We start from the raw sequence: 12,397 nt of genomic DNA, 5'->3' as shown, positions 1-12,397 counted from the left end.
CCGAAAATCACAATTATAAATTGAAGATTTTAAAAACCCTCTTTCGACCATGCTCCGCGGCCGCCGCTACAGAGAGCCAAGCTCCGGGGCTAGAGCGAGAGGAGGAGGCGGCGCAGCGGCCAGGGCCGAGCACTGCGGAGAGAGCCAGCGGACCATCGTTAGGGCCGAGCAGCAGTAGCCACAGTACTACCCCGGGAACTGGCGGCGGTGTGTACGTGTGGCCCGTGTGCGGGCGGTGGCGCGGGAGCAGCGCAGAGCGGCAGCCGGTGCAGGCGGGCGGCATCATGGACGAGAAGGTGTTCACCAAGGAACTGGACCGGTGGATCGAGCAGCTGAATGAGTGCAAGCAGCTGTCTGAGTACCAAGTCAAGAGCCTCTGCGAGAAGGCTTAAGAAATCCTGACAAAAGAATCCAATGTGCAAGAGGTTCGATGTCCAGTCACTGTCTGTGGAGATGTGCATGGACAATTTCATGATCTCATGGAACTGTTTAGAATTGGTGGCAAATCACCAGATACGAATTACCTGTTTATGGGAGATTATGTTGACAGAGGCTATTATTCAGTTGAAACAGTCACACTGCTTGTAGCTCTTAAGTTTCGTTACCTTGAACGCATCACTCTTCGAGGGAATCACGAGAGCAGACAGATCACATAAGTATATGGTTTCTATGATGAATGTTTAAGGAAATACGGAAATGCAAATGTTTGGAAATATTTTACAGATCTTTTTGACTATCTTCCTCTCACTGCCTTGGTGGATGGGCAGATCTTCTGTCTACACGGTGGCCTCTCACCATCCGTAGATACGCTGGATCACATCAGAGCACTTGATCGCCTACAAGAAGTTCCGCATGGGGGTCCCATGTGTGACTTGCTGTGGTCAGATCCAGTTGATCGTGGTGGTTGGGGTATATCTCCTTGAAGAGCAGGTTATACCTTTGAGCAGGATATTTCTGAGACATTTAATCATGCCAATGGCCTCACATTGGTGTCTAGAGCTCACCAGCTGGTGATGGAGGGATATAACTGGTGCCATGACCTGAATGCAGTAACAATTTTCAGTGCTCCAAACTATTGTTATCACTGTGGTAACCAAGCTGCAATCATGGAACTTGATGATACTCTAAAATACTCTTTCTTGCAGTTTGACCCAGCACCTCGCAGTGGCGAGCCACATATTACTCGTCGTACCCCAGACTACTTCCTGTAATGAAATTTTCAACTTGTACAGTATTGCCATGAACTATATATTGACCTAATGGAAATGGGAAGAGCAACAGTAACTCTGAAGTGTCAGAGAATAGTTAACATTCAAAAACTTGTTTTCACATGGACCAAAAGATGTGCCATATAGAAATACAAACTCTCTTGTCATCAACAGCCGTGACCACTTTAGAATGAACCAGTTCATTGCATGCTGACGCAACATTGTTGGTCAAGAAACCAGTTGCTGGCATAGCACTATTTGTAGTTACTTTTGCTTTCTCTGAGAGACCGCAGATATTAAGATGTAAACATTAGCATCTCGTGAATACAGTTAAACTTCCATTTAGCTATAGCTTTACTCGGCATGACTGTAGCTAAGGATAGCAACAATCATTGAAACTTAATGAACATTTTAAAAAATAAGTACCAAGGCCTCCCCTGTACTTGTGAGTTTTGAAATCATTTTGTTTATTTTCAGGGATAGCATTTAATTTAATTGTATGTTTTGTCTGCACTCAGTTTATTTCCTTTTCAATTTCTGTTCCATGTTGTTCTTTGTTATTGTCAGAACCTGGTGAGTTGTTTTGAACAGAACTTTTTTCCCCTCCTGTAAAATGATGTTACTGCACAAGAGCACTGCAGTGTTTTTCATAATAAACTTGTGAACTAAAAACAAACAAAAACAAAAAACCCTCTTTCAATAATTGATAGAATAAGTAGCTAGAAAATCAGTGAGCACATACAAGATATAAAGAGCACTGTCAATCGACTTGACCGAATTGACACAGAAAGAACATTCTACCCAACAATATATGTTCTTTTCAATTTCACAGGGAATGTTTAACAAGATAGAACCATATTCTGGGCCATAAAACAATTCTTGATAAATTTAAAAGGATTAAGTCATACAAAGTATGTTCTTTCATCACAGTTGAATTCAACCAGCAGAAAGATCTCTGGAAAATTCTCAAATACTGGAAACTAAATAACATACTTCTAAATAACCCATGGCTCAAAGAATAAATAAAAACTGAAATTAAAAAAAGTATTTTGAAATGACTGTAAATAAAAATGCAACATAACAAAAATTGTGGAGCACTGCTAAATCAATACTTTGAGGAGGAAATTTATATCACTAAATTCTTATATGAAAAAAGAAGAATATTGTCAAATCAATGACCTCAACTTCATTCTTAGAAACTAGAAAAAGAGCAAATTAAAGTAAGTAAAAAAAGAGAGAAGGAAATATAAAAATCAGAGCAGAAGTCAATCAAATAGAAAACAGAAAAACAGTAGGAAAAAATCAATGAAACCAAACACTGTTTCTTGGACAAGGTCAATAAAATTGAAAAGCCTTTAGCCAAATTGGTCAGGTGAAAAAGAAAGAAGATACAAATGAAGATATCCAAAGAGGGAGGTGTTATCACTGCAGACACTTCAGTTATTAAAATATAAGGGAATATTATGAACATTTGGTACCAGTGAATCTGACAACTTAGATAAAATGGAAAAATTCCTTGAAAGACACTGGTGGTTTGGAGCTGTTATGTACCCCAGAAAAGGCCATGTTTTTTAATCCATTCCTGTGGGTACACACCTGTTGTGGGTGGGACCTTTTGGTTAGGCTATTTCAATTGAGATGTGACCTAGCCCATTCAAGGTGGGTCTTAATCCTTTTACTGGATGCAGTCCTTTATGTGAGGATAGGAGCTCAGAGAAGCCCCAGAGAAGCAGAGAGATGAATTTAAGACAAGAATCCCACAGAGAAAATCTCCGGAGTTGCTGAGAGAGGAGGCTACTGAAACCAGAAGCTGAAAGCGATGAAACCCGGGGAAGAAGTCCCAGCAGACGCTGGCCATGTGCCTTCCCACATGACAGAGGTGTCCCAGATGCCAATGTCCTGTCTTCAGAGAAGTTATTGTCTTGTTGATGCCTTCATTTGGACATTTTCATGGCCTTTGGACTGCAAATTTGTAAGCTAATAAATCACCTTTGTTAAAAGCCAACCCAATTCTGGAATATTGCATTCTGGCCACTTCCACAAACCAAAACAGACACAAACCAACAAGGCTTACTCAAGGAAAAATAGATTAACATGAATAGCTCTGTTTTCTTTTTCTTTCTTTCTTTTTTTTTTTTTTTTTAACAGAAATTGAATTTGTAGTTAAAACCCTTCCCACAATGAAAGCTCCAGGCCCAAAAAACTTCACTACTAAATTCTAACAAACACTTAAGGAAAAGGAAATGCCATTTTAAGATAAACTCTTCCAGAAAATTGAAGAGAAGGGAATACTTTTTAATTCATTCTATAAGGTCTGATGCCAATAGTAGAGAACAACATTAGAAGAAGGGAAAACTACAGATCCATATTCATGACATGCATAAGTACAAAAATTGTAAACATAAATTTAGCAAATTGAACTCAACAATATATAAAAACGATAATATGTCCAAGTTGGGTTTATGTCAAGAATGCAAGGGATGATTTAACAATCGAAAACAATCAGTGTAATTAATCATAGTACCAAACATACTATCATCTCAAAGATACAGAAAAAGCATTCAACAAAATCCAACATAATTCCTAATAAAACCCTCAGAAAACTAGGATTAGAAAGAAAGTTCTTCAATCTGATAAAAGGCAATGAATATCATATGTATGCAAGACTGAGTGCTTTACTCCTATGATCAGGAACAAGGCCAGGATGTCCATTCTTATCATTTCTATCCAACTTTGTACTGGAGATTCTAGCTAGGGCAATAAGGCAAGAAAAAGAAATAAAAGTCATCTAGATTGGGAAACTAATGGAGTCTTTGGAAAAGCTATTAGAGTTAAAAAGTGAGTTTTGCAAAGTTGCAGGATACAAGATCAATAAGCAAATATCAATTAAATTTTTATATGTTAACAATGAACACTTAGATGTTGAGATAAAGAAGCATTTAATAGAATAAAAATTATGAAATCTTTTTGGATAAATATGACAAAAAAAATGCTAGACCTATACCTTAGAAACTACAAAACATGGATGAGATAAGTTAAAGAAGGCCTAAATACAGAGACATATGAAAATCTCTTGGGATTTTAATTTAGATATTGAAAAGCAGATTCAGAAATTCATATGGAAATTCAGAAAATCTAGAATAGCTAAAAGAACTTTGAAAAGGAACAAAGTTAGAGGACTAACACTGCTTATGGTCAAGACATATAAAGACATATATAAAGTAAGACAGTGTGTTAATAGTGTAAAGATATGCAAACAGATCAATGGAACAGAATACAGAGTCCATGAATTGTCCCACACATGTATGAGCAACTGATTTTTTATAAAGATGTAGAGGGAATTCAATGGAGAAAGTACATGCTTCTCAACAAATGGTGCTGCAACAACTGGATGTCCACATGCAGCAATATGAATGTTGATTTATATTTTGCACCATATACAGAAATTAACTCAAAATGGATTTAAACCTAAACATAAAAACTAAAACTATAAAACTTCAAGAATTAAACAGAAAATATTTGTGATCTTGCTTTAGGCAAAAATTTCTCAAATACAGTGTCATAAGTGCAATCTCTTTCAAAGACACCATTAAGAGAATGAAAAGACAAGCCACAGATTGGCAGAACACATTTTCAAATTATATATTTGATAAGGACTTTCATCCAGAACTAGACAACTGAGTTAGAACAACAGGCAGAAGACTTGCCTTTTCTACAACCAGTTTGCCTAAGTCATCCTTTCTTTCCACTCTGCAGAGAAAACAAAGACTGAACATTTCATCAAAGAAAATATACCAGTGGTAAATAAGCAAAAAGATGGTCAACATCATTTTTTATTAGGGAAATGCAAATTGAAACCACAATGAAATAGTATTACACCCCTATTAATATGGCTAAAATTTAAGAAAACTGACCATACCAAGTGTTGGTGCAGGTTTAAAGGGAATGGCATCCTCCTATAGAGCTGGTAAGAATGTAAAATCACATAACCACTTTTGGGAAACATTTGGTAGTTTCTTAAAAATGTAAACGTATGCCATTCCATGTCTTTGTACAAACCCAACAGAAATGATATCATACATCCATACAAAGACATATGCAGCTTTATTTGTAGTAGTGAGAAACTGAAAAGAAAAGAAACCAAATTATATTAACAGATGGGTGGATAACAAACTGTGGTATATTTATATAATGGAGTGCTGCTTAACAATAAAATGGAACAAATTACTGAAACATGCTGCAGCAATGATGTATCAAAATAATTGGTCTGAGTAAAAGAGGCTAGACAAAAAAGAGCCCTTGCTGTATGGTTCCATTTAAATAAATGTCTAGAAAATTAAATCAAACATATAGTTAAAGAAAGTAGATTGTCTGAGCCTGGGGGACAGGCAGGGGTGGAAGGAAGGAATTACCAAGGGGCATGAAAAGACTTTGGGATGATGAATATATTAACTACTTTGATTTAATGGGTATACATAATATCAAACATCAGATTTTACACTTTTGTGTAACAATTTGTTGTATGCCAATTATACTGCAATACAAATTCAAAAAAAAATATTAAAAAACAGGGCAAAAAATATCAACCTTCTAATGATGTCCTGTAGAAAATATCTGAGAATGGATTCTAGTGTGACCACATCTGGGAGGTCAAAATATAAGTCGGTTACCATTTCTTAAAACTACACAGACTCTATTCTGCTTGATGTTTTTCCAACAAGGAAGGGCACCTCAAATTTGCTAAACAGCTGTGTAGGTGAAGAAAGAATTCAGAGGAAGGAAACAGTACAAGCACACCTCCTGATTACTACTTTCTAAAATTCAATTCTGGATTGGAGGGATCTGCAGACAGAGGTAGACTCTGGGGCCAAGGGATAGCTTCTCCAGACTGGCAACAGCTGAAAGAGTCCTTTCCCCTGATTCTAAACCAAACCTCTGTGTGGGAAACCACACCCTTCCTGGGAGAAAGTGGCTTGACTTAAACTGCAACAAAGGGGATATGGAAACAAAACAAAACAAAAACACAAGAAAATCAAGTCACCGTGATGGAATATAGCATACCGTTTGGGCATGTTTTATAATGATTTGTTCTATATTTTTAGTTCAGAACAGCAGTTATATTTCAGAATTCCAGTTTAGCTGTTTTTATCTCAGAAACACATGACAGCTTGTCATAAGGCTATCTAAGTTGGGAACCACACCCGTGGCTTCTGAGCACACTCAAGGAACTATATTAAGGGCCGTGAGACAAATGTCTGAACAAATTATAAACTCATTCAGTTAGTTGCTGTGCTCTAGAAAGGGGCTGAGAATTTGAAACAAATGTCAGAATTCAGACATATGCTGTGAAGTTCGTTACATGAGAGGGAAGAACCAACATAACGCGTAATGTAGTGACTGAATTACAACATGCCTAGGACTGTAGGAATTTATATTTAAGATCAGATTATGGAATTATGTTCTGGAAACAAATTATATGTAAAGGAGAGGAGGGCCCATCACAGCCTCTTTTCAGCTTTCTACAACTAGACTTGAGAATTTTTCATTTGGAAGGCAGTAAATAAATCAGCCATAGATTTGCTGCAATAGAAATTAGGCTGTTTCGTGGATTGCTGAATATAGAGTGTGCCAAACCCTAAATGGGAATCTACTGGACTTAAAAATTATACATTCCAACTTTGTTGCTTCACTATTTACAAAGGAGAATTGAACATATTGAAATATTAATAGTTCGTACTGGTGCTAATTCACATTTGGAAAATAATAGCTTTTTTAAATGCCAACTTTACTGAGACATATTCACATACCATACAATCATCTTAAGTGTACAATTGATCATAGTATCATCATATAGTTCTGCATTTATCTCCACAATTTTTGAATATTTTCATTACTCTAAAAATAAAAATAAGAATAAAAATAGAAGTAAAAAAAGAACACACAAAACATCTCATACCCTTCCTCTCCCCTATTACTCATTTAATTTTTGTCCCCATTTTTCTACTAAATCTTTCACAATCACATGGTCACACCGTGTAAGCTATATAGCTATACCATCGTCTTTAAGAATCAAGGATACTGGTTGCAGTTCAACAGTTTCAGGTATTTCCTCCTAGGTATTCTAATATACTAAAAACTAAAAAGGGATATATCTCTACATAACGCATAAGAATAATCTCAAGAATGACCTCTTGACTCCATTTGAAATCTCTCAGCCACTGAAACTTTATTTTGTTTCATTTCTCTTCTCCTTTTTGGTCCAGAAGGCTTTCTCAATCCTACAATGCTGGGTCCAGGCTCACCCTCAGGAGTCATGTCCCACATTGTCAGGAAGATTCACACCCCTGGGAGTCATGTCCCACATAGCGGGGAGGGTAGTGAGTTTAGCTGCAGAGTTGGCTTAGAGAGAGAGGCCACGTCTGAGCAACAGAAGAGGTTCTCTGGGGGTGACTTTAGGCACAATTATACATAGGCTTAGCCTCTTCTTTACAGTAACAAGCTTCATAAGGGCAAGTCCCTAGATCAAGAGCTCAGCCTATTAAACTTGTCGTTTCCAATGTTTGTAAGAATATCAGGAATTCCCCAAGTGGGGAAGTTTAATATTACCACATTTTCCCCCAGTCCCTAAAGGGGGCTTTGCAAATACTTTTTATTCTCTGCCCAAATTACTCTGGGATGTATCAGGGCTTCATGCTAATCTGTACAACCCAACCAGATCTCACCCCCATGTAATTATGGTGTTTGAATAAACTGACCATACAAGTTAAATTATATAGTGTGCTACAGAAAATATAGATTTTGCACCAAGTAAACACCTTTTCCTTTGGTCTCACATAGAAGTTGAAGTTTTAAAACATAGTCAATATCATCCTTTAGCTTTTAGTTTGATTTACCTTAGTCCCAACCAAGTCCATTTCATTTGTATCTCTAATTGAAGTCTGATCTCTTTTTCAGATTTTTAAACAATTGCTGTATGGGATAACGCTGATATTCATAGCTGCCAAACTCTAGCTCTGCGTCTCAAGTGTCACACACATACCCAAAGTTACAGGGACTGAAACTTTGGGTATCTCAGATTTTAGAAATAACCATTACAACTCACGAATGGATGTGACTGCTGTAAGAGCTTACAGTCTAGAAACTTTTACAATTAGCCTTTCCCTGATAAAATGTGCTCTCAGATTCAGTTCTCAGTTTGCACATTACAGTTTGTCCATACTAATGAGGTGTTATAATGTTTGTCTTTTTGATTCTGGCTTATTTCACTCAACATACTGTCCTCAAGTTCCGTTCACCTAGTTGCATACCTCACAACTTCATTTCTTCTTGCTGCCACTCAATATTCCATTGGATGTATACACCATAGTTCATCATTCCATTATTAGTTGATGTACCCCAAGTCCACCTCCATCCATTGAAAATCGTGAATACTTCTGCCATAAACACTGGTGTGCAAATGTCCATTCATGTCCCTTCTCTCAGTTCTTCCAAGTATATACCCAATAACAGGGTTTCAGGACCAGATGGCAACCCCATTCTTAGCTTCCTGTGGAACCATCACACTGTCTTCCAGATGGGCTGCACCATTCTACTTCCCTACCAAGAGGGAATAGGTACATCCCTCTCTCCACATTTTCCCAGCACTTGTATCACTCTGTTTATTTTTTAAACAGTTTTATTCACACACCATGCAGCCCATCCTCAGTAAACAATCAATGTTTCCTGGTATAATCACATAGTTATGCATTCACCACCACAATCTATATGAGGATATTTCCATTTCTTCTGCAAAGAAAGAGGAAGAGGAGAAAAAATCAAGAATAAAAAAATAAAAGATAAAAGGAAAGTAAAAATAAAATAAAATATGATACAATGGAAAGGTCATACAACAATAACAATACCACCAAGAATCCCATACCATTCCCTTATAGCCCCCTCTTATAGACATTTAGCTTTGCTATATTGTCTTTGTTATAATTAATGGGAGCATCTTACAATGGTACTGTTAAATATAGACTCTAGTTTGCATTGCTTGTATTTTCTCCCCTATACCATCTGTGCCAGTTTGAATGTATTATGTTCTTCCAAACCCCATTATCTTTGATGCAATCTTGTGTTGGCAGACATATTAGTGTTGCTTAGATTGTAATTCTTTGATTGTTTCCATGGAAATGCGCTCCACCCAACTGTAGGTGATAACCCTGATTGGATAATTTCCATGGAGATGTGGCCCCGCCCATTCAGCATGGGCCTTGATTAGTTTACTAGAGCACTATATAAGCTCAGACAGAAGGAGCGAGCTTGCTACAGCCAAGAGAGACACTTTGAAGAACATGCAGGAGCTGAGAGAAGAGCTGTAGTTTACAGAGACATTTTGGAGATGGCCTTTGAAACCAGTCTTTTGCTCCTGAGAAGTTAAGAGAGGACATTTGCCCCAAGAACAACTGAGAGTGACATTTTGAAAAGGAGATTCTGCCTAGGGAGGAATGTCCTGGGAGAAAGCCATTTTGAAACCAGAACTCCAGAGCAGACACCAGCCACATGCCTTTCCAGCTAACAGAGGTTTTCTGGACGCCATTGGCCATCCTCCAGAGAAGGTACCTGATTGTTGATGTGTTACCTTGGACACTTTATGGCTTTAAGACTGTAACTTTGTAACCAGATAAACCCCCTTTTATAAAAGCCAATCCATTCTGGTATTTTGCTTCACAGCAGCATTAGCAAACCAGAACACCACCCAATTTTCAACACCTTGCAATGTTGACATTCATTTGTTCTCCCTCATGTAAAAACATCACCATCATTGACCACTCTAGGTTTTGCTAAGTTATACAATCCCAGTCTTTATCTTCTATCTTTCCTTCTGGTGTCACAATGCCCCTAGCCTTCATCTTTCAAACATACTCACACTCATGTTTGTTCACAGTATTTACAATATTGTGCTACCACCACACAGTAATGTGCTATCCATTTCTGCATCTATACAACCAATCTTTTTGAACGTTCTGTGCTACTTCAGTATCAAATGCATGATCTCTAACCTCTTTCTATCTCCTGATAACCTGTGTTCTCAACTTTAATTTTCAATGTTTGCTCATCAATGTTACTTCATATTAGTGAGACCATAAAGTATTTGTCCTTTTGTTTCTGGCCAATTTCACTCAGTGTAATGTTGACTGTCTACCATTTTGTCTTTTGGATCTTATGTCATGTTTTATTTTTCTTTTCCTCTCTCTTTTTACCCTTACTGATAGTCTTCACATCTACACTCTTCTCCAAACCTCTCTCCCCTTGCTTTTCCTATCTGCCTGTAGTGCTCCCTTTAGTATTTCTTGTAGAGCAGGTATTTTGTTCACAAACCCTCTGTGTCTGTTTGTCTGAAAATATTTTAAACTATCCCTCATTTTCTTTCATATTTAAAATGTCTTTATTCATTTATAGGGTTAATACTGTTCCCCACTAAAAAAGAGTGACATTTATCTTTTAATATGTCAAGCTTAGTCTAAAAATTCATGAGTCTCTTTTCTAAATCATGTATTAACAGATAGAAGAATTCAATTTAACAGACATTATTAAATATTTTCACACATATGCAGAGTCTTGGATAAATGGTTAAAATCATGGGTGAACAATTGAGTACATGGATATTCCATGTACACCAGTGGGTTTAATATAAGATGTATTTGCACTGATTTTTGGTAACCAACTTGCTTTCTGCGAATCTTTAAATACCCAATTCCAATTCTTCCAACTCCTGCAGAAGGGCTTTCTCTTTTTGAATTTTCTCCAGCTGATTTTTTCCTGTTTTCCAGTTGCCACTTGTTCTTTCAATTGTTCAATTGCTTTCAATTTCTTCTTTAGGTTCTTGATTTTTTTTTTTTTTTTTGTCTATCTCAGGGTCTCCAGAAGTTGACTGAGAGACAGTATTTCATGGTATGCTCTGTGGGGCAGGAGTAGGTGCCAAACCTGGATTCTTGTCATTTCTTGCCTCCTGCTTTGCAGCTTTCTTGGCTTCATGCTTCCTTTGATTTTTAAGGGCTGTTTTTGATAATGGCTTATCATTTCCTGGCTGTGGCTTCATATCCTGAGGTGGTTCATCCTTATGCAGTTTGGAATTGGTGATTGGTTTATTTCTTAAAGCTGGGTTCTATAAGCTATTGTAACTTTAGGTTCCCCACTGGGTACTTCACTTGGAACTGCATGGTAAGTTATTGTCTTTGCTGGAAATATTCCATCCAAAAATGGCTGCCAAGAAACCTGCCAAATTTCTGCATTTGATGGCACACAATATTTGTGCAAGATAGAGCCAGTATAATGCCAAATTTTGTACCCATTATTAACTCTTAACCTAGGCGCACCATCTGGGCACTAAGCAAAATATGTAGACTCAGAGGCCACTGGTTTAGAAATAAGTTTGTAGTTTTTAACATCCCACACTTCCATTTGTCCCCTCAGATTGCCAAATCTAGCTAGTACTTATATATGTCCATGAGGGCTATAGAAGGCTGCAATATGAGGACAATTTCCAAAATCAAACACAGGATCACATTTAAAGTTGAAAACTGTTGCTTTGGCAGGCATAAAGCCATAAACAGCACAAAACACAGTGAAACTAGAGTTCCAAACTACATCATAAATGGGATCATTTTTTTTTGGTAATTATACTACAGAATTTTCTCCATTTGTTGCAATGTAATGCAGCGTTTGTTCCCCATAGCAGGAAGTGCCTGTCTTGTCAACATCTGTACTAGCTATTACCAACACTGCAGTAGTTTTTTCTTCCATAGCATTGTAACCTTATCAGCCTTAAAGAAACTTCTGTTAGCTAAAGCTGCATGAGGTCCACCAGAATTGGGCTACTGATATAATCTAACAAAAGAAGGTGCACCTTTACTTCCTGGAACATAAACAGCCACCTTGTATAGTTGGGGTCCAGGTTATAACACAAAATCATTAATTTTTTGCAAATGCAATTTATTTGCCATTGTACTAAAATTGTTTTCAAAGAAGTGAACTTCATCATTAACATTTCTGGCACAAATAGTTTCATCTTCTGACTAGGATGGACAGCAATTTTGCATTTTTTTTTCTGGATGAAGGATTTCAAACATGTTCCAGTTTTCACATCAAAAAGTTGTAGGTTGGATATTCCAGCTGTGCCATCTTTAGAGGTAGCATAAGTCTGCCAT

General features: G+C 37.3%; 2 pseudogenes; one reads left to right on the top strand and one right to left on the bottom strand.

The window, feature by feature from the left end:
* The first annotated feature begins 284 nt into the window (after positions 1–284).
* LOC119507160 lies at positions 285–1,279 on the top strand (annotated as a pseudogene).
* A 9,653-nt stretch (positions 1,280–10,932) lies between these two features.
* LOC119507341 lies at positions 10,933–12,114 on the bottom strand (annotated as a pseudogene).
* Positions 12,115–12,397: the final 283 nt, after the last annotated feature.

The sequence above is a fragment of the Choloepus didactylus genome, chromosome 12 (genome assembly GCF_015220235.1).
Source record: "Choloepus didactylus isolate mChoDid1 chromosome 12, mChoDid1.pri, whole genome shotgun sequence".
In the NCBI taxonomy this organism is placed as follows: Eukaryota; Metazoa; Chordata; class Mammalia; order Pilosa; family Megalonychidae; genus Choloepus; species Choloepus didactylus.
Note: the sequence above shows the minus strand (reverse complement) of the source record. Positions and strands in the feature narration are given on the sequence as shown.